A 23,960-nucleotide genomic window follows, 5' to 3' on the forward strand; every position below is an offset into this window, starting at 1 on the left:
TACTCTTGGATTTTTCTTTTTAAAACAATGCACTTTTTTTAGATTATTGGTCTGCTCTCAATAAGAGATGTAGAAGAGGTTTTCCTTTTCCTTTAAGTAATCAGTCTAGGAAACCAAGGTTTTTGTCTGAAAAGAAGTTTTCTGTGCTTCATGTTGTCCTTATCGGGTCTTAGGTTGCTTAAGAAAACCAAGACCTTTCGATATCAAAAGAGCTAAGTTCTTCTTCTTCTTCTTTTTTTAATAGCTATGTAACTTTCTGTATTTGTCTTTGAAATCTCTTAATTGTCACTTTGGTTAAATGGATAAGTATTGCTTCACATTGACCTGTGATACAATGGAGTCAAGTGTTCAAACCCTTTGACATTTTTTGACAACTTCTCCAAATCAAGTTCTAACTGGAATCTGACTTCAAACTAACTGGGATTTCCCAGAGTACTCCTGGAAAACCTGTCACCTTGTAAAAGAGAGATGCTGAGCTAATTAGGTTTATTTGGTATGTTAAATTGTGTGGGAAGCATTGTGAAATAAGAAGTGATGGCAAAGGGTGTGGGCCCTGCCACTCAAGCTGGTGCAGTGTGTCCTGCCCACTCCACTGCACGCAGCAGCCTGGGCCACGCCTGCCCAGCTGGACCCTGGCTTCAGGGGGAGGAGCTACAGAAAGAGCTAGATGAGAAGGGAAGGTGCTGCTGGACATGGTCACTAGAAAAAGGGTACGTGATGCCCTTACAGCAGAAAAATCTGAGGTTGAAACGAAAATCAAAAGCAAGATGCAGCAGAAATTACAGAGGAAAGCAGAGCTTGTGGACAAGGGAAAACTAGTTGTGACTGTTCCCATGCCAATGGGATATATTTTGAAAATTAGTAATTACAGATAGGATCAGTCAGATGAGTTTGCGAAAATCTACCTTACCTTAATTGGAGGCCATGCTGTCCCTACTGAGAATATGCAGGCGCACGTCCTAGAGAGGGCATTTGATCTTCTGGTAAATAACTGAAATGGGAATATTTACTTCATGATTGCGAACAATCTCTTGAAACCGTCTCTGTGGAAGGCAGTTAAAAAAAAAAAGTCCGTCGGCCTAGTGTGCGGAGGACCCGGGTTCGATTCCTGGCCAGGGCACACAGGAGAAGCGCCCATTTGCTTCTCCACCCCTCCGCCGCGCTTTCCTCTCTGTTTCTCTCTTCCCCTCCCGCAGCCAAGGCTCCATTGGAGCAAAGATGGCCCGGGCGCTGGGGATGGCTCTGTGGCCTCTGCCTCAGGCGCTAGAGTGGCTCTGGTCGCAACATGGCGACGCCCAGGATGGGCAGAGCATCGCCCCCTGGTGGGCAGAGCTTCGCCCCTGGTGGGCGTGCCGGGTGGATCCCGGTTGGGCGCATGCGGGAGTTTGTCTGACTGTCTCTCCCTGTTTCCAGCTTCAGAAAAATGAAAAAAAAAAAAAAAAAAAAGTCAAGACATATGTGGGGATTATCTTACGTAGAAGAAAGAAAGTAGGAAGCACATAGTGGGACTACCTGGTTCGAGGAGAAAAGGGCAAGAAAAGCCCTCCTATGACTCTGAATCATACTAGTGAGGGGCTGGTGAATGTTCTAAAGAGACTTATAAAGATGGAGATGCTGACATGAAACAAACCGTTAATAAGGCCTGGCTGGAACCAAGAGAGAAAAAAGCCAAGGAGATGCAGGATCTTGAGACTTTAAAAGCTCTTTTGTGACATGGAGATATTGACGTTTCCAATAAGGACATGTTGGTGAGCTGCACAGATAAATTTGACAGATAATGATACAGAGCCTTCTTCTAAGTAAAGGCAGCAAATCCCCCATTTACTATGGAGGATTTATTCAAACTTTGCTTATTGAACACTTCCTCTAAAAATGGTTTCCTTTAGTAACCTGCTCATTTTGTTCAAGAAAAGGTAATAATACTGCATTCTCATGGGAAATGTGAAAAAGCAAGTTTTGCCTAATGCAAATGCCACAACGTATGCATTTGTGTCCTGCTGAGAGGTAGAAAACAAGTTATTGCTTGCCTTCAAATTCTTCTCATCAGCTCCCACCAATGTCTGAATAAGTAAAAACAAAACCTGAAATTCTGCAGAAAAAAACGGTGGTAAGTCTTCCTAGGTTATTTGTACATGTATCTATGTTACTAATATATAGATGATCCAGAAATTGTATAGAGTTCTTAGAAATCTGCAATATACTTGTCTAAGTATGTGAAAATGTAATACGCCACAGAAATAGCTAATTTTTCTCATCAAGTGAACTCTCATCAGAGCATTAACCATGCATGCCCTTTTTAAGTCCTTTGTCTTTCACAGTTACTGTTTTACTCTGATTCTCCTCTGAAAGTATTTATGTGTGAGAATGATCTATGAAGACATCACTTGGATGACTATGAGAACATGCCACCAGCCTGAGGAATAATTTCTAAAAGCTGATGGAGTCATAAAATGGCTAACTCAAGATCAAGCAGAACAAGAATTAATTCATGTGCTTGAATGAACTGACAAAGATGCCTAAAAGTTTTAATGACTTTTTGTTTGAAGCATTGTTGGTTCTTTAACATTTTGATTTCCAGATTTAAGAAAACCCTTTTCTCTTTTCTTTTAAGCTATCTATAACTTATAGCAATACGGTAAACTACACCTTTGTGAATAGAATTGAAACATTTCTCTCTTCTCCCTGTCTGAGCTGTCAGGAATGTGGAAACCCTTAGTGTTCTTATTTTCATGGCAATATAGTTATTTGCATGAGTTCAATAAGAATCTGTTCTTGTAACAAGACACAATTGGAAACATTGGTTATTACCAAAGCTTTGCTTAGAATGTCATATTTGAGAATGATGGGCACCAAATAGGATATGACCAGACAACTTAAAGGAACTAAAGTTGACTCTAAGGAATCAGTGCTTAGAAAGCTCCCTTTGGAAAAGCTGACCTGCATCTGGCTCACTGGGTCCTCTCCTTGCAGGCGAGTAAGAATATTTTCAGAACACCGAGAAGAGAAGAATTCAGCCAAATTAGAGTGATTACAGGCAAAATATGGTAGTGAATTCTTAGCTTGACTTCCTAGATTTTAAAGGTCCAATCTGGGATTCCTTCTGAAAAGTTCCAGCAAAGCAAACTCAAAATGGACCTACTCAAGCGCCTGATACACTGATGCAAATAATCAGGCCAAGTTTAATGAGACCAGACATTGTTCTCCTGCAAATTAGTCTTACGTTGATTAACTTGCATAGAAATGGAGTTGATTGCAGAGAGAATGTTTGTTTGTTTTTTTCAATAGGAAATCATAGTACAGCCTTGCAAGTTCTGTCTTGTGTATTTATGAGTCCTTACTAAATCCTGAATTCTTCTAGTTTCTTCCACTATCCACTTTCAGTTCTCAAAGTTAATGTTTCCAACCTTTTTTCCCTCCTGATTTGGAACTGACACAGCCCTTTTCATGAAGCTTTGTAAGCTGAAAGTGGAATGCTTGATATAAACTTGAAAAAAATGACTACAACAGATCATGTATGGGCAGCCTTCCTGTCTTCTGCCGTATGTGCCATTCAGAAGGTTCATCAGAGCACCGGATGCTGTCCGCCAGAGGCTTTCACACAGAAAACCAGAAAAATCCGTCAGATGATCTCTGCCAGGCTTACTCCACCTTCTAGAGATGCTTCCACTCGAGCTTCAAAGTCTTGACTATCTGTCCTCTGGACTCAGAACCTAGATCTCTATTAATCTTTGTTTTTCTTTTAGTTTCATAGAAAGTCCCCTCATTAATCATCTGACTGCTAGCAAAGTACCATTTTGCTAACTGAATATTATTTTTCTTTAACACTACTCAAATCCCTGTACAAATCTCAAGGACTTGTGGTGATGACCTCAAGGACCTTTGGCTATTAGGAAGAAAACTGAAGAGATAAAACCATTCACTTGATTTAATAGGTTATTCTCTTGAGCATAAAAAAAAAAAAAAAAAAAAGCACTTTAAAGGGAAAACAATCTTAACCCAAGACATGCTTGAATAATAGTTGGATTTTTTTTTTTTTTTTTTTTCATTTTTCTGAAGCTGGAAACAGGGAGAGACAGTCAGACAGACTCCCGCATGCGCCCGAACGGGATCCACCCGGCACGCCCACCAGGGGCGACGCTCTGCCCACCAGGGGGCGATGCTCTGCCCCTCCGGGGGGTCACTCTGCCACGACCAGAGCCACTCTAGCGCCTGGGGCAGAGGCCAAGGAGCCATCCCCAGCGCCCGGGCCATCTCTGCTCCAATGGAGCCTTGGCTGCGGAAGGGGAAGAGAGAGACAGAGAGGGAAGCGCGGCGGAGGGGTGGAGAAGCAAATGGGCGCTTCTCCTGTGTGCCCTGGCCGGAATCGAACCCGGGTCCTCCGCACGCTAGGCCGACGCTCTACTGCTGAGCCAACCGGCCAGGGCCAATAGTTGGATTTTTGATAGCAGAGGCAGATGTATTTAGGGGTTGGTGGGTTTTCCTGGTGACCCTTAGGTCATATTTCTGACTTACCACCAAGATGACTCCCTTTCAACACAAGCTCTTTGCATCTGCTGTTCCCTCAACCAGGAGTTTTTTTAGCCCCCATTTCTTTACCTAGTTAACTTCTACTCATCCTTTAGATATCAGCAGAAGCATTGTTTTCTTGGGGAAGCCCTTCATGACCTCTCTGACTAGGTCAGATTTTCCTAACATAGGCTTTCAAAGCATCATGTTCACTCCTTAGAACTTGTCACAGCCTCAAATTTTCATATATACATGTGGCTATATGATCACTGGCCATCTCCTCCCCTAGATACCAAGTTCCATGAGCGCAGCCATGACGCTGCTCTTAGTCATTTATATCTGTGGAACACAGTACCTTACCATGTACATGGTGCCCCCCCCCACCAGTGTTGCATGGATGCAGTAGGGACTGTCAATGACAACAAGTATTTTCTTTTCTAGTGTTTCTACCTCCCATGCCTGCCACACCGGAGGCCAAAGATATATATCTTTATCCTTCTATATACAGAAGCCTATAAATGTAAAAATATGGTAGAGCAAAGCAAAAGATTTTAGTCTCTCCTTTCCTATTCCTTTAACATATTCCTTTTTTAATGTCCCCTTTCTGTAGCAACACTGACTTAGCAAGGCATGCACACGTATGTATCTCCCTGGCGTGGAGCCCTTGCCAAGCTGATCATGACCGTCTTTGGAACGCGCTTCTAATAACACAAGCGTAATCGTACTGTGACCAAACCCGTGGGACTGAGCTTGCAGTTCAAGGCTCCCAGCTCTTGAACTCTGTCTCCATCTGAAGTTGATTAACATCAGAAGTCGGACTATTGAATTAGGACTCCCTATCTCCCTAAACCAAGATTAATCTGGACTATTTCTGGATGTTGGGGTTTTTCTTGCATTGAAAAAAGAGGTTTTCAGCCTTTGCAGGTAAAATCTTGGCCATTTACAGAGGTTTTATCTTTTTTTCTACATCCTACAGGCCATGCTGGTCACCCTAAAGACCAACATGTGGTCATTGCTGGGTCCACCTCACCTGGGAGGTCTTTCTAAACATTAAAAGGCAATACTCTGGCCTCAGACCAAACGCAGAGTGAAAGTGGCCTGGCTTCCTGGCAGCTTCTGGGTCCGGCTGACAGCGGCCAGCTTGCAGGGGCATCTGCTATCAGGGATATCTTGAGCATGAGTCCTGGGAAAATTTTTCTCTGCTGCTTTTGTGGAAAAAAAAAAAAGAAAAAAGCTAAAAGCTTTAAAGGCTCTGTGTGTGTGTGTGGTGATATTTTATGTCAAATATTTTCAAAAATCTTGGAACTAACTAAACAGATTTTATTCTAGAAATAGTATCTGTCCTTTGTGATTCAGACTTTTTATAACTCTTAAGGTTGAGGAACAGAGATTAAGTTCCATCATGTTTTTTACAACTGTGGTCATTTTAGAGGAGAGCGAGTGAGAAAGCAGACTGTAATTTACATTGTGTGCTAGACATCTGCCATGCCATTTAACATGAAGATTAAGGAGTTAAGATTTGGGATTTTCAGCCCAAATAGATTTTATTCTTCTTCTAAGGGGCATACAAAAGAAAAGAACAGAGATAATAACAGCGATGAAGTGTGTAGGCTCCAGTGTTGGTCCGAAACTCAGGTGACTCGCTGTGTGATTTCTGGACAATTACCTCTCTAAGCCGTTCTGCGAGTGGGAAGAGTAAGTCTTACTCTGTGTAAAGTGCTTAGCGCAGTTTAGGCACACACTAAGTATCCAATAAATGGAAGCTTTTACTATAATTACTATTTCTACAAAATGCCCAAGCCAAACTTAATACTTCTGAGCAGTTTTCCTAGGTCGGCAAGAAAAACCCAGACTGTAGTTTTGAGCGGTCAGGAGGGTGCATTGTTTCAAGGAGCAGAGGGAGCCCATTCTAAAGCAAGTTAATAGCAACCACATTTGGACAGTGCTCACAGTTTACACCACTCATTATCCTTCCTCTCTCCCCAACAACTTCTGTTTTTGTTACAAAGACCTATGGATAGATGATGTTAGCCTAATTCTTAAAGAAGAAAAGTAAGGAAGTCACTTAGGGAGGTTAGGTGGCCCAGAGTTGCGTAGCTAATGAATGACAGAATTGCAGGACCAGGACCTACATTCAGAACTTTTAATTTCAAATTCAGGGGTTCTTTCTATTATACCACAGACATAGATGTTCAGCCAATATCAGAATTAGAAATTTAAAAGTATGTATTCTATTTATTTTATTTATTCATTTTTCTTCTTTTCCAAGTGAGAGGAGGGGGGAGATAGAGAGGCAGACTCTCACATGCACCCCAACTGGGATCCACCCTTCACCCAGCAGTCTTTTTTTGGGGCCAGTGTTCTGCCCATCTTGGGCCGTGCTCACAACTGAGCTATTTCTAGCACCTGAAGTGGAGGCTCCAGAGAGCCATTCTCAGCGCCTGGGGCCTGTGTGTTCTAACCAATCGAGCGCAGGCTACGGAAGGGCAAGAGAGAGGTAGAAAGAGAAAGGTAATGGGGGAGAAGGGTGGAGAAGCAGATGGTCACTTCTGTGTGCCCTGCCTGGGAATCAAACCTGGGACATCCACATGCCAGGCTGATGCTCTCTACCACTGAACCAACTGGCCAGCGGTGTATTCTACTTATATAACAGATTATGATCCTATCTTTTGCTGGCTTGCTGTAGAAGTCACAATAACTTCTGGCACAGGTTAAACACTATATAAATGTCCACCATTAGGAGTTTTTTTGGGGGGAGTTGTGTGAATTGCGTGAGCTAAAGCACATAAAGTGTTTATGTCATGTCAGGCACACAAAAAAATATGCAGTTAATGTCAATTTCCTGTCCTCAACCCCCCAGACAGGTAAGTCAGACTTGCAAGTGCTAAATATCCTTTAAGTGGAGATCTTAGTAGCAGTGCACGGTGAAAAAAATAACAGTGTGAGAATGTTCACTGTTAGTGAAGCAGTGTTGCCAGGGGCGATCTCATTGCCACCTGACAGGTCTATGCCAGTGGGCCTTCTTTTAAGCAAAGATCAGCAAGTTAGAGTATTTAGTCAATTTGTTCCTGGTGCTCAGAATTGTGGGAAAGGCTTGAGGAACTCCCAGCAGGATGATGGACAGTTAGCACTCCATTTATGGGGGGAAGCTGGGACCACCTATGCGTGGCTCAGGGCACACTGACCACATCGTTTAAGGCTGACAAGTCTTAGGCTAACTCCGTTCTTTCATCCTCACCTACCCACACAGCTCAAGGCTGCCTCAAAAATTTCCACAGAGCTGATTGCTGAGTGCTAAGATAGCTGCTTCCATTTAGCTTACTTTCTGGCTATATTCTCTCTCTCTCTCTTTTTTGATGACAGAGGCAGAGAGAGGAACAGATAGGGACAGACAGACAGGAAGGGAAAGAGATGAGAAGCATCAATTCTTTGTTGCAACACCTTAGTTGTTCATTAATTGCTTTCTCATATGTGCCTTGTTGGGGGTGGGGGGACTACAGCAGATCAAGTGACCCCTTGCTCAAGCTGGCAACATTGGACTCAAGCTGGTGAGCCTTGCTTGAACTAGATGAACTCATGCTCAAGCCAGCGACCTCGGAGTTTCAAACCTAGGCCCTCTGAGTCCCAGTCCAATGCTCTATCCACTGCACCACCACCTGGTCAGCTGGCCATATTCTCTTGTGGCTTGTGGATAAAGGGCAGAGTGGACAGTTAAATTAGAGAAAACTGTTCTTCATACATGTTGTATCTAGTGACAATCTAGTGAGCTGCTTTAGGATAAAGCATTCAAATACATTTTGCAAAGGCTGCATATTGATAATTTTCTTCTGGATGTTGGGATTCCCAGAGTGTGCTATAGGCCCTGAGAAGTCTCGCTCTAAAGAAATAATGGGTTTTATCCTTAACTGAGCAGTTCTCAAATTATTTGACAGTGGAAAATTTTTTTTGTTAAAGCAAATAACATCTCTTAATCTAATAAAACATTTTGTGGCAAATGCTGGACCAGGCAGAAATTTAAATATCCAGATGTAGAACTATTTAAACACTAAAGGCCACTGATCCCTTGAGGGGAAATAGGTTAAAGGTCATATTTTAGTCTCCCACCATTTTAGTTAATTGTGAGAGCCATACTAAGCACTTGTCAAGGGCTGGTTCTCCAAATATCACCAACCAACCTGTTGCTGAGGCTGCGCTGTACTGATTGTTTATTATTGTGTTCAGGCGGGTAACCACCTGAACAGAGCATGCGTGATATCTCTGAGGGGAAAGGGCAAGATCAAATTTTACTGAGCCTGACCAGGCGGTGGCGCAGTGGATAGAGCCTCGGACTGGGATGCAGAGGACCCAGGTTCGAGACCCTGAGGTCGCCAGCTTGAGCGCGGGCTCATCTGGTTTGAGCAAAAGCCCACCAGCTTGAACCCAAGGTTGCTGGCCCCAGCAAGGGGCTACTCAGTCTGCTGAAGGCCCGTGGTCAAGGCACATATGAGAAAGCAATCAATGAACAACTAAGGTGTTGCAACACGCAATGAAAAACTAATGATTGATGCTTCACATCTCTCTCCGCTCCTGTCTGTCTGTCCCTGTCTATCTGACTCACTCTCTGTCTCTATAAAAAAAAAAAAAAAAATTTACTGAAAACTGGAAGCTTGGTTTAAGGTAGTCTTTTAATGAGTAGGCTTGATTGGGTAAGGATAATGATATAACAATTTAGGATCGAAAACAGCAAGAAGATGATTTTGAAGTGAGAAATTAGAAGATCCTTCTGGCGTGAACTGTTGATGCTTCCTGTTGAAGAGGTAAAGGGACTTTTGGGAAAGTTTCTTAATGAACAATCAAATTATTTGCTTGAGCAAGAGTTTCTTCCTGGATTAGAATATTAATGTATTGTAGAAAATAAGTTTGGGGGGTGGTTAGAGAGTTTCAATCCTTGGCTGGCGAGCTGTGTATATGAGGTAAGTGGTTTCCATTCTCACCCTTAACTTTTTGACTGAATGTGTGAATGTTGAATGCTCATTAGTTTATTTTAGTTGTTTCCTCCAGTCTAGACTACAAAAGTATATGACAGGGAGATATTATGTCAGATTCTACAACTTTATCTTTGTTGAGTTACTGTAGCAAAATTTCTATTTTCTAGCAAAATTTTTCTAATTTCTAGCAAAATTTTCTACTGTAGCAAAATTTCTATCAGTCTTTCTGATTCCATCTTGCTCCAGACTGCCCAGTTCCCAAAACATATGGGTTAGCAACTTCTGCTTAGTCCTGCATATAGATATACAAATCACTAAAGGAATCTAACCTGTAGCCTAGGAATTTCTGAAACAACCTCTTGGCTTGAAACTACCTCTCTAAGGAAATAAGGAATATATTTACCAAAATTTTTACAGGAACCTTGTGATTGAGATCACTGCAACCTGAGTTTGTTGACCTAAAGCAAAGAAGTTCCATTATTTCTCTCAGACCCTTGTTGACATCCAGATGTCTGCAGTCTTCAGTCATCTCCTGGCCTCAAACCCCTCCCATTTCTCCCTTCCCCTCATATGAAAGAAGCCTGAATTCTGGACTTATCAAGATAGTTCTTTAGGACAGTGGTCCCCAACCCCAGGGCCGTGGACTGGTACCAGTCCATGGGCTATTTGGTACCAGTCCACAGAGAAAGAATAAATAACTTACATTATTTCTGCTTTATTTATATTTAAGTCTGAATGATGTTTTATTTTTAAAAAATGACCAGATTCCCTCTGTTACATCTGTATAAGACTCACTCTTGATGCTTGTCTCGATCACATGATACATTTATCTGTCCCACCCTAAAGGCTGGTCCATGAAAATATTTCCTGACATTAAACCGGTCGGTGGCCCAAAAAAGGTTGAAGACCACTGCTTTAGGACACTAATCCACCATCTTCTTGGCTTACTGGCTTTCTGAGCTAATTTGCTTTCCTTGCCCCAACTCCTTGTCACTTGACTTACTGGTTGTCCTGTGGTGAACTTCTGAGCTTTGACTGAATTACATTATTACTGTGTATTGATGTTAAGATCTACCCACCACCCACACCTTTGATTGTATACTGTGTCAGTGCTCATAGATGAACCTCAGATCACCCAGAGCTGACAAAGTTCTGTTCAAAATGATTTTATCTGAGGACATATTGATAAGAATGGCATCCATTCTTTTGTTGGATTTTACTATGTTTTGAGCAAGGATAAATGACAACTTTGAAATTATGAGGCAAGCATTGTTAGTTTCCTGAGGCTAGAGTCTCCTGGAAGTAGTGAATCCCTTGGTAATGGCCATGATGAAAAATGCATTGACATAGATGTCCTTAATGTTTTTTCTATTTCACAAATACAAAAAATAAAGGCCACTGATCACTCAAGTTTTATACTAAATTTTAGGGGAAAAAATGATAAATTTGATCTCCATAGGATCAGAGTGCAGAATGAACCATAGGTGAATGGATATCTTTAATTAAAATAGAGCTATATTAGATATGAGTTAAAAAAATATAACCTCCAATTTAATCCCAACTCCCTGATATTGTACAACTCATTCAGGCAACATTTTCTAAAAAATTATTTTACTTTTTCCACTGGCAAACTACTTTTATCTCCAGGTGTTTGAGCTTATTTAGGAAAATAAAAATTCTAGGCTAATAGCACAATGGTTTTGAAAGCACAGAAATGTGTTTCTACCTTACACATTACTTAACCTTTTCTGTTAAAAGTTGATATGATTCTATTGAAAAAATTAAAAAGATCTTTGACAGTACAAATTTTGTATTAACTTTAATAACCAAATACTAGTTGAATGAAAATAGGCCTAATTCTGTAGATAGCAAAAACTACCTGCATTCATAATAAATCTGACAATATTTTAGAGAAAAGAACATATAGTGGATATAGTTCGGTCCAATAAATACACTTATTGAATGAAGTCCATGCCAACTGCAGCACTATGATAGATCTGGGGAGCCCATATCTCAGGAACAGTGTCAGTAGCCATTCTTAAACTTACCATCTAGAAGGGAGAGTGAGATGAAAACATGGAAGTTAGAATATAGTAGGTGCTGTGATAGAGGGGACACAAAACACTAGGGCTCAGTAAAAGGTTTCTAGAGAGATAACGTATTAGTTGTATATTGCTGCAGAATAATTTTTCTCAATATGATGGCTGGGAACAATTTGCTTCTATCATCTCACATAGTTTCAAAGCATCAAGGTACCTGGCGTGGCTTAACTGGGCGTTATGCTTCAGGGTTTCTCATGAGATTGCAGTTATGATGTCGGCCCGGACTGCCATCATCTGAAGGTCTGACTGTGGAAGGATCCACCTTCAAGGGGGCTCACTCACATGGCTGTTGGCAAGAGGGCTCAGTTCTCTGCCACGAGGTCTCTCCACAGGGCTACTTTAATGTGGTGGCTATCTATCCCAGAGTGAGCGATCTAACACAGAGACAGGTAAAAGTCACAGTGTCTTTTATAACTTAACCTCAAGTGCTATTCTAAAACTTCTCCAGTCTATTGATCATACAGATCAACCCTGATACAGGGTGGACAAGACTATACTAGGGGGTGAATGCTAGGACCCTGGCTCCCCAAACACTACCTCAACCTAGGAGAAGTTCCTAGGGAATGTACTTCCATAAACTGATATTCTAAATAATTTTTAGTTAACTGATCATCTTAACTGATGATTTTAACTGGAATATGAGTGTCTAGATATAAAAAGAGAATAATATACTGCTCACAGTAATTTTTGTGAGCAGTATAATAACAGCTGACAATTATTGAACTTTTTCTATATGACAGGCACTGTCAAAGGACTCTCCATGTATTATTTCATTGCAAGAAAGTACTACTTAGTGTTTAAACACCTGGATTCTAGAGCCACATAGGGTTGTTTTTTTTTTTTTTTGCTTGCTTTTGTTTTTTTAAATTTTATTTTTAACTTAATTCATTTTTTTTGTTTTTAGTGAGAGAGACACAGGGGGTGGGGGGAGAAGGGGGAGGAGCAGGAAGCATCAACTGTCATATGTACCTTGACCAGGCAAGCCCAGGGTTTTGAACTGGCAACCTCAGCATTCCAGGTTGACACTTTATCCACTGCACCACCACAGGTCAGGCTGTTTTTTGTTTTTTAATATTGGCATTTTGGAGCAGATTACCCAAACACTCTTTGCCTTGGTTTTCTTATATAGAAAAAAAGGATAGCATTTCTCTCATAGCATTGTCTTGAGCAAGGTTACCCAAACTATGGCCCGGTGGGCCGCATGTGGCCCACTGAGGCCATTTATCCAGCTCTGCCGCACTTCTGGAAGGGGCACCTCTTTCATTGGTGGTCGGTGAGAGGAGTACAGGATGCATCCGTATCCTATGTTCCTGGAGTACTGTATGTAGTGGCGCCACAAAGCGCGCCGCAAAGCGCGGCATTACTCATGTACAGTACTACTTCCAGTGACATGGGATGCACGCATCATGGCTCTGGAAGCGCGTCATATGACGCACATCCGGTCTGTGGCTGCAGCGCCCCACATCACCAGAAGCAGTGTGAAATAACAGCAGAAGTAGGAAGAAAGGCAAAGCACTATAACCATTACCACACAGTACAATGGCTCCCATACTCCCCCAAATGTACAACAACATAATGGCCCCTATAACCTCCCTTTGTCCAAAAGTCTCCCCCCACATTACTACACACCATGTTTCCCCTATTGTAAGACCCTGTCTTGGGCCTGACCTGTGGTGGCATAGTGGAATAAAGCATCAACCTGGAACGCTGAGGTCGCTTGTTTGATACCCTGGGCTTGCCTGGTCAAGGCACATATGGGAGTTGATGCTTCCTGCTCCTCCCCTTTCTCTCTCTCTCTCTCTCTCTCTCTCTCCTCTCTGAAAATTGAATAAATAAAATCTTTTTTAAAAAAAAGACCCTGTCTTATATTAATTTTATCCCCAAAAGACGGGGGCTGTCTTATTTTTGGTTCCCATTGAAATACTGTTCAGTTTGTTGATTTAAATTTACTTGTTCTTTATTTTAAATATTGTATTTGTTCCTGTTTTGTTTTTTTACTTTAAAATAAGATATGTGCAGTGTGCATAGGGATTTGTTCATAGATTTTTTTGTAGTCTGGCCCTCCAACGGTCTGAGGGACAGTGAACTGGCCCCCTGTGTAAAAAGTTTGGGGACCCCTGGTCTTGAGGATAAAGTAAACCCAGCCATAAAACCCTCTTCTGGTTGCTGGAATGCTTTGTTTAAAAAACCCAGCTATTCTTTCTTAATTTTTCACCCATGGGAGACCGCAGGGCACAGGCAACACATTGGATGGACCTAGTGGTAAACAAGGAAATCTCAGTGCTGAGCTGGATGTCCTCTGCAAACAGCCTGGTCAACTACCATGGTGCCAGTCAGCTAGGCTGCATTTCAAGTTGTCAGTTCATTGCTTTGCTCACTTTTCTTGGAAAAAAACCAAAAAACTGTGGGTCACCTCATGGACTTTTGGGCAAGTATCTGACTGCTCCCTAGGGGAGGCAGATCCGTTCAGTGGCTCAGATCAACCCACATATTTTTTGTGGGACACTGAAGGCTGGCCAACAGGCCACCTCAGGGCGTCCCTCTGACCTCGTGCCCTGAACTGATGACATTCTCTTTTCTTGGTCCTGGCACCCCGGGGAAGTCCCACCCACTATTCTCATCTAGTTTAATCTGGTTTGTTCGGGTACTTGTTTTGACTTCTTTAGCATTGGTTGAAATGTCCTTGCAGGAACTCCCCACCCGAGCTATTTTTATCTTTAGAAAATAGAAACTTTGGATCCAAGTGCTGGCTCCTCCTCAGCGAGGTCATCTGCCTGAAGCCTTCCCAGGTTTCTGCGAACGCATCATCACGTTCATGATTGCTGCTCTGGACTGCGGAACCCACGTTTCCCGAATGATATAACCAAGAACCCCAGACAAGTTTATCTGAATTTTGAAAGCTCTCTGAGGGTGTTTTACTCGCTTTTCTTGGGCAGAGTTATTTAAAAATAAATGGTAAGAACTTATAATGGCAATGAGGGGGGGAAATGTGTTCAAACTGCTGTCCTTCACTTTCCACCCCTTATTCTCCTTCAGAAATGACATTCTACAGAGAAGTAACGGGAACTCACCAGGTATTATTAGTCTTGAAATTCGAACAGAGTAAGTACTGCACTAGTAAAGTGAAACCTCCTTAGTGGGACAGCTATCCATTGGGTTCCTACTTTTACTTTTCCATGTGTAAAGCCAGTAGCCAGGGCCACCATCACATCCGCCTGGCCCATGCAGGTTCACATTGGATTCGGACAGTTGGTGTTGGGCGGATAAAATGTATTATGCTCACTTTGTTAAAGATGGAGCTGCCCACGTGGAGGCCATTGCCCAGGTGATATTAATGTGTGTCTCTGTGGGCTGTGGGCAGGCAGGGTCCTTGTAGCCTGGGGCTTGGTTTTAGGATTAAGCCTTTCCCACCCGTTTTGATGTGGGATGGTACAATCCCATCATGCCCCAGATAAATGACTTTGTATTAGAAACTTCCCTATTTCGTATATTGGATTAAAGGTTATGAATCTACACTATAAAATGGGGGCAGAACAGGAGCTTGCTCTCTTAGTTCCTGAGATTAGCATTAGAGGAGAGAGCAGAGAGCAGAGAGAGGCCATGTGGAGGAGGCCAGGAGAAGCAGCCACGATGGCAGAGTGTTGAGTGAGAAGCCAGTTTGTGCAGAGTTTGTGCAGGGAGAAGGAAGGAGATGGGGAACAGAGGTGAATAAGTCTGGTGAGCTAGAAACCTTTGATTCTAGGAAACTCGGATAAGTCAGTAGCTTTGTGAGCACTGAATGTGAGTGGGTTTTGGAGCCCAGTGTGTGTTTATACTTGCCTGCCGGGTGCAAGCTAGGATTAAAGATGATGGCCCACCAGTTTTTGGCTCCGTTGTTTCTTTACCGACTGTCCGAATCCAATGCGAACCTGCATGGGCCAGGCGGCTCTGATGATGGCCGCGGCTACTTACTTTACAGTTGGTAAAGAGACAATGGAGCCAAAAACTGATGAGCCATCATTTTTAATCCTAGCTTGCACCCGGCGGGCAAGTAAAAACACACACTGGGCTCCAAAACCCACTCACATTCAGTGCTCACAAAGCTACTGACTTATCCGAGTTTCCTAGAATCAAAGGTTTCTAGCTCACCAGACTTATTCACCTCTGTTCCCCATCTCCTTCCTTCTCCCCACACAAACTCCGCACAAACTGGCTTCTCACTCAACACTCCATCATCTTAGCTGCTTCTGCTGGCCTCTTCCACGTGGACTTTCTCTGCTCTTCTCTCTGCTCTCTCCTGTCTAATGCTAATCTCAGGAACCAAGAGTCCAAGCTCCTGTTCTGCCCCCATTTTATACTATAGATTCAAAACCTTTAATCCAATATACAAAATAGGGAAGTCTCTAATACAAAGTCACTTATCAGAGACATGATTGGATTGTACCACCCCACATCAAAAAGGGTGGGAAAGGCTTAGTCCTAAAACCAAGCCCCAGGCTACAACAATCCTGCCTGCCCACAGCCCGCCCCCAACACACATTAATATCACCTGGGCGACGGCTTCCATGTGGGCAGCACCATTTTTAATAAAGTAAGCATAATACATTTTATCCGCCCAACATCATGATGGACGATGAGCCTTTCCATTACCACAATAAAGGACTTCTGTGAAGTTTGAGAGCAGCCTTCACCTTCCCTGGGGCAGTTGATACTCCTGGTCCCATCTCCTGCTTGGTTGGTGGCACAGCATCTGTGGACAGGCTGTCCACATCTGGGGTGGAATGGGGACTGGGAAGGCATGAGCTAAAGTCCCCCTTCTTTTTTTTTTGAAAGCTATTCTCAAACTCTATTTAGAGAAATTTGCTTAGAATCATTGACTAGGCAGTCCCTTTATCTGTTCCCACAGTCAGCCAGCCATCTAGTCTAGCTGCTCTCGATGGACTTTTTTTTCATAAATAAACACAAGCATCTTTCTCTACAAAGAAGAATATAAAGACACAAGAGTGTATGTGCCTGACCACCTTATTGCTTTAAGAACCAAACCAATGGAGGAAAAGACTCTGTTCTAAGACTCACTACACTGTGGTGAGTTAGCCCAAGATCGTGGGCTTTGAAGTGGAACATCTCAGTTCTCGTTCTGTCACTCAGTCGAAGCACTATTTGACCACCCTGACTTATTTTATTCACTTGTAAAATATAAATAATAACGGTTACCTTATGAAATTGTTGTAAAGATTATGGGACCGTATAAAGCATCTAGGAAGTGCTTGGCACACATAAGCTCTCAATATTCCACTGTTGGGCAGATAAAATGTATTATGCTCACTTTGTTAAAGTGGCGCTGCCCACGTGGAGGCCGTTGCCCAGGTGATATTAATGTGTGTCTCTGAGCAGGCAGGATTGTTGTAGCCTGGGGCTTGGTTTTGGGATTAAGCCTTTCCCACCCGTTTTGATGTGGGGTGGTACAATCCAATCATACCTCAGAGAAGTGACTTTGTATTAGAGACTTCCCTATTTTGTATATTGGATTAAAGGTTTTGAATCTACACTATAAAATGGGGGCAGAATGTGAGCTTGCGCTCTTGGTTCCTGGGATGATTAGCATGAGAGAGCAGAGGGAGCAGAGGGAGCAGAGCAGAGAGCAGAAAGAGGCCATGTGACCAGGAGAAGCAGCCAAGATGGCGGAGTGCTGAGTGAGATGCCAGTTTGTGCAGTTTGTATCTGGGATAAGGAAGGAGATGGGGAACTGAGGAGAATAAGGCTGGTGAGCTAGAAACCTTTGATTCTAGGAAACTCGGATAAGTCAGTGGCTTTGTGAGCACTGAATGTGAGTGGGTTTTGGAGCCCAGTGTGTGTATTTCTTGCCCACTGGGTGCAAGCTAGGATTAAAGACTATGGCCCACCAGTTTGTGGCTCTGTTGTTTCTTTACCGACTGTCCGAATCCTATGCGAACCTGCATGGCCCTGGCCGTGGCCACTGGCTTTACATCCACCTAGTCTCATAATTATTAATAAAAATATCCATCTATATTCAGGGTTTATCCTGAGGGTTTGGGAAGGTTTGACTGCAGATAGCTGCTATAACTCCATTGCTACAGCTAATGATGCAGCCACTATTTTATCCATTATTATTATTAAGTCACATTTTAGATGCGAAAACAGCCTTAAAACATGAAGGGGTTCAACACAATTGTTTCTATAGAGCTTGAACTCAGACTCAGTTCCTCAAACTCCCAACTGAGCACCAGGCTTAGGGGTTAGCATTTAATTATAATCATCTGTAGCAAGGGAGATAGATATGGAAAAAACAAAAACAAAAACAAAACAACAATAAGATTATCACAGATTGTAAAGAGCCGTATACCAGAGATACATAAAAAATTGCACTGGTAACTCAGATTGAAAAGAAAAGAACAGTTAATTCAGGGCTAAGAAGGGGTGAAGGAGAAAATGGGACAAAGTTAAGAATGCTCTTAGGTTAATTACTGAAGTCCTATCTAGTGGACTTCTGGAAGAAGAGGTCACAAATGGGCTGCCTGCAGATACATTTTATCTGTCTTCCAAAGTGCTGAAAATTATTTTAAATTAGTTGCCAACATTTAGAAACAGGGGATTTCACAAAAAAATAGCAATTTCTGGCTTTTCTTAGAAAATAATATCTGTTAACATGGTTGTCCACAGTTCCATTCAGTGTCAATTGGCTGTTCGTTTCAGCCTGGGCTGACCTCCAACATTGCTTCCTCTGGGCCTCTTCTTGACCCTTGGGTCAAGAAACTGAGAAGATGAGATTTTCTATGTTGAAGTGAAAGGCATATCAACAACCAAGCATGAAAATTTAAAGTGCTATGGGGATGTAGAGTACAGCATAGAAAATATAGTCAGTAATATTGTAATAACTATCTATAGTGCCAGGTGGGTATTTCAGGAGGAGCACTTTGTAAAGTATATAATTGTCTAAACACTATGTTGTACACCTGAAGTTAATACAAAATAATATTGAATATAACTGTAATAGAAAAATAAAATTATCTCCGACTGGGTAGCTTAGTTGGTTATGCCAAGGTTACGGGTTCGATCCCCAGTTAGGGCACATACAAGAATCAACCAATGAATATGTAAATAAGTGGAACAACAAATCAATGTTTTTCTTTCTTTCTCTCTTCCTCTCTCTCTCTCAAATCAATAAGTAAAAATTAAAATAAAATGAAATAAATGACTAAGACTTAAAAAATAATAAAAAAACACTTCTAATGCTTTACATTGTTAAAAGTGTTAAGAAATCTTTGTTTATTTAAGCATTTAAAATACTTAAGAAATGTACTATGTGTTGGCTAAATAGATTCTTTACTACTTGGATTTCAAGTATACTTTAGTCCAGTGTATGTCTACAGATGATTATCATAAAGGGACGAGATTTGAAAATCTTGTGGAGATTGTGGAGGTATTAGAATTGTCAACATAAAAAGTGTTCAACACTGTAGAGAATTTGTATAAGTTTCTCTGAGCCAAGCTGATGACATACTGAGAAACAAGGTCTCAAATTCTCTAGAGAATGACAGCTTTGCATTTTCTTGTATACATATGGAATCAAGGAAGGAATGTAAAGATTACACACAGGTGGGAGAAAGCGGGTATGGGATAGTTAACAAGATCATGTGCTCTGTGGAGAGTGGTTATGCCTCTGAGGGGTCCAAAAAAGAGGATCACTTCGGCATTTCAAAGGTGTGCTAACCTAAGTGCACAGGGACAATGGACAGGTCTTTCTTAAAAGTCTTTTACTAAGGAAGTTATAAACCTGGGATGTGACTACCCAGCGTGACCTGCCCATATTAATTCTGATTAGATCACCCTGTGAGGTTACTTTTGGCCACTGAACCTGTTACATACCCCCCTTTTTTTTCACTCACATGAGCAGTATAAGATTCTGTAGAGGCACTGTGGCAGTAGACACCATCTCTGGAGACAGTCTCCCACTCAATGCAGAATAAATAAGCACTCAGTGAGAAAACTTAATATGGTGCCTTCTATGTTAAAATGTACTATACTTAAAAGTCCTAAATCCCAATTAGGATCATTGAACACTAGACAAAATAGAAACTCCAGATAAAACCCCAAGCCCCAACTTGTATTTCTAAAATTTACATGTGACTCGGGTTCATTATAGGAGAATAACAAATACATAGATACATAAAAATAAAAAAATTAAAACCATCTGTAATCTCACCAAACTTTGTTAACTTCTTTCAGATTATTTTCTATTCATAATGTATTTTGTGTAATTTTTAAGTATAAAATAGAGTCATACTATATAATTTATTGTTTTGTAACTTATTTTGTTCCAATTGGTATTTTGTGTATATTGTGAACCAGAAGTTCCCTAGTAAATCTGACACATCTTAGTGACTGAAAGTAACCTCGCAGCAGAGTGATGTGATCACAGATTCCTAACTGTGAAGGTCATGCTGGGTAGTCATGCTTCAGGCTTATAACTTCCTTAGTAAAAGGTTTATCTTTGTCTTAAGCAAACACTGTCTATTGTTCTCAGATATCTAGGTTAACACAGAAATGCCAGGATAATCTTTTCAGACCCCTTCAGGCTAGCTGTGTAACCACCTTTGGGAGCACGTGATCTTGTTAACTATCCTGTAACTCAATCACAGAAATTTCCCTGCCTTGCTTTCTCCCACCTTTCTGTAAGCTTCCTTACCTTCCCTCCTTCATTCCAAATGTATAAAAGAAATAGCAAAACCGTCATTCTCTGCAGTATTTGAGATCCTGCTTGCCATCAGTTTGGCTCAAATAATTCTCAGAAAAAGCCTCTACAGGTTTGGATATTCCTAAATTGAAAACATATGTCCATGTTGTATCATTTTTTTCATAAAATAATGCTTATGGTTGCAAAATATTTCCTTTATGAATATTATTTTATTTATTTGTTCAATCTTTATATTGTTGGACTTTTTTCCATTGAAATCTTATTTTGCTCATATGGCAAAATCAATGTTTTAATAATAAAATTCTCAAGTTTACTTTTATTTTTAGGAGAAATGAAAAATATAATACGGCCCTACAAATAGTATATGTAGATTCTTATTTTTTAATGAAAGAAAATGTTTGTATATTTTTCAATATAAAACATACATTTATTTTTATAGGTTCAAATATAAAATAGAATAAAAATAAAAGCTAAAATTGCTCCTAGTCCTCAAGGTAACTATTGTTAACAATTTAGTAAGCATTCTTTTAGGGTTTCAATGCATGTATACAAACATGTGTTGGGCAGATAAAATATATTATGCTCACTTTGTAAAAGATAACGCTGCCCATGTGGAGGCTGTTGCCCAGGTGATATTAATGTATGTTGGGGGGCAGGCAGGATCGTTGTAGCCTGGGGCTTGGTTTTGGGATTAAGCCTTTCCCACCCTTTTTGATATGGGGTGGTACAATCCAATCATGCTTCAGAGAAGTGACTTTGTATTAGAGACTTCCCTATTCTGTATATTGGATTAAAGGTTTTGAATCTACACTATAAAAAGGGGGCAGAACGAGAGTTTGCGCTCTTGGTTCCTGGGATGATTAGCATGAGAGAGCAGAGGGAGCAGAGCAGAAAGCAGAAAGAGGCCATGTGACTAGGAGAAGCAGCCAAGATGGCTGAGTGCTGAGTGAGATGCCAGTTTGTGCAGAGTTTGTATCTGGGATAAGGAAGGAGATGGGGAACTGAGGAGAATAAGGCTGGTGAGCTAGAAACCTTTGATTCTTAGGAAACTTGGATAAGTCAGTGGCTTTGTGAGCACTGAATGTGAGTGGGTTTTGGAGCCCAGTGTGTGTTTTTACTTGCCCACCGGGTGCAAGCTAGAATTAAAGAAAATGGCCTACCAGTTTTTGGCTCCATTGTTTCTTTACCGACTGTCCGAATCCAATGCGAACCTGCATGGGCCAGGAGGCTGCTTTGATGGTGGCCCTGGCCGTGGCCACTGGCTTTACACATGTATTCACAAAAATGAGATCTGATTCTATATATGAGTAACCTTACTTTACCTTAATACAGAGTGGATTTTTTCCATGTCATTATATGTTTTTTACAGTATAATTTTTGATGGCTTCAAACTATTTGACTGTGGAGGAGGAAAAACTTTTCCTCTACTCTCTTCTGTTCAATATTTGGGGGCCTGTGAATTGAACTGACAAGACAGATTAGTAAGAGAAAATATTTATCCTTTTTTTATTCATGTATGTACATGGGAATTCACAGAAAAATGTGACTTGAGGCAGTTCTGGGGTTATATATCATCAAAATTGGGGGAAAGACTTCTAGGGAAATAAATGAATCCTTAGAGGAATAGACAGAAGATATGATAGTTTGGTGACAATGTCAATTTAAGATGATTTCTTATCCTGATTCTGATCTCCAGTGATAGAAATAAATTTTTTCTGGTTTCCTGGAGGGCATTTATGACAGCTGAATTCTTTTGGGAAGCTCTGCTTTTAGACAGATAGGAAGAGTTCAGAAATAAAATTCTTCAAAGTGGTATTTTCTGTATCCCTTTACCATATTTGTATTACTGTTGGGCAGATAAAATGTATTATGCTCACTTTGTTAAAGATAACACGAGGAGGCCGTCGCCCAGGTGATATTAATATGTGTTGGGGTGGGCTAAAGGCAGGCAGAATCCTTGTAGCCTGGGGCTTGGTTTTGGGATTAAGCCTTTCCTACCCTTTTTGATGTGGGGTGGTACAATCCAATCATGCCTCAGAAAGTGACTTTGTATTAGAGACTTCCCTATTTTGTATATTGGATTAAGAGTTTGGATTTCTACACTATAAAATAGGGAAGGAGCGGGAGCTTGCGCTCTTGGTTCCTGAGATTATCATTAGAAGAGAGAGCAGAGGAGAGCAGAGAAAGGCCACGTGGAGGAGGCCAGGAGAAGCAGCCAAGATGGTGGAGTGCTGAGTGAGATGCCAGTTTGTGTAGAGTTTGTATTTGGGATAAGGAAGGAGATGGGGAACAGAGGTGAATAAGTCTGGTGAGCTAGAAACCTTTGATTCTAGGAAACTCGGATAAGTCAGTGGCTTTGTGAGCACTGAATGTGACTGGGTTTTGGAGCACACTGTGTATTTTTACTTGCCTGCCGGGTGCAAGCTAGAATTAAAGACTATGGCCCACCAGTTTGTGGCTCCGTTGTTTCTTTACCGACTGTCCGAATCCAATGCGAACCGGCATGGGCCAGGTGGCGGCTGTGATGGTGGCCTTGGCCGTGCCTTCTGGCTTTACAATTACCTAAATCAATCCCAGTTTCTGCAGTCTCTGCCAATGGGAACTGTCTCGCTATGCAGCCTTTGCAGCCTCTGTGGGGGCTCCTCTCCCCTCCTGCTCCCTCCCTACCGGACCTAGCTAATTGACCAAGACCAGGTACCCGACCATGGACAATTACTGTTATGAGGGACCATGGCATTTTAAAGTAAAATCTTTACTCAGACATAATCTCCTTTTAGATCTGAATTGAGAAATAAGTAGAAAGTTAAAATTCACAGTGGATTCACAGCTTAAAGAGCCTGAAGGAGAGGCAAAAGGAAGAGCCATTGGCTTGAAAGGGCGTGAACAGGTCAGTTGATATTATAGGGAAGCAGGATATATGAGCAAGATATGCTTTGTAGTTGATATAAACATGTAGAATAAAGAGTAGTGTTTTAGTGTAAAGACTTTGGAATCAGATGAGAACCTGAATTTTGACACTTCTACTTAAATGGTATGTGACTTGCACCAATTAATCTTCTGAACCATTGTTTCCTTATCAGTGACATGTGGATAATAACATAGTTGTTATTGAGTTATAGAAAGAATTTATTGAGATATATAGATAAGGTTCTGAGCACTGTCTCTGACACATAGAAGCACTGAATAAACGTAATTATTATAGCTATTTCTTCTCAAATGTATCTTATATAAAATAATCTTTCTGTATTGCATTTTGAATGTCTGGAATTTAATATATCAATTTATGAATGTGTAATTTATGATTGTATATTATGTTTCAGGAAGTTTTTATATTGAAATCTAGATTTTTTTGGACCAAAATTCCAAAATAACCAAATCAATTTTCTAGTGCACAACTTTTTTCTACCTTTAAGGATAAAAGGAGATTCTTCCAAAGATGTTCATTAATTTTCAGCTCATAAAACTTAAAATTTTTCTTTCCCATCATCCCTTGAAATCTTGAACTCACACAATAAAAGGAGTTTCAACAGTGAAATACCAGTTGGCAAATGGGTATACTGATTTCTCACAAGGTTTGAGTTTTCTCACCTTTTTCTCTTAGGAAGGAAGTACCTAGAATCTTCTCTCTTGGAGGAATGGTGCAAAGTGGGGTGGGTAGATTTAAAATTTTTTAGTCACATCAACTTTATG

General features: G+C 41.2%; 1 pseudogene; it reads left to right on the forward strand.

The window, feature by feature from the left end:
* The first annotated feature begins 642 nt into the window (after window positions 1-642).
* Window positions 643-1,712, forward strand: LOC136322303 (calcyclin-binding protein pseudogene; annotated as a pseudogene).
* Window positions 1,713-23,960: the final 22,248 nt, after the last annotated feature.

This window comes from Saccopteryx bilineata, chromosome 2, assembly GCF_036850765.1.
Source record: "Saccopteryx bilineata isolate mSacBil1 chromosome 2, mSacBil1_pri_phased_curated, whole genome shotgun sequence".
Taxonomy (NCBI): domain Eukaryota; kingdom Metazoa; phylum Chordata; class Mammalia; order Chiroptera; family Emballonuridae; genus Saccopteryx; species Saccopteryx bilineata.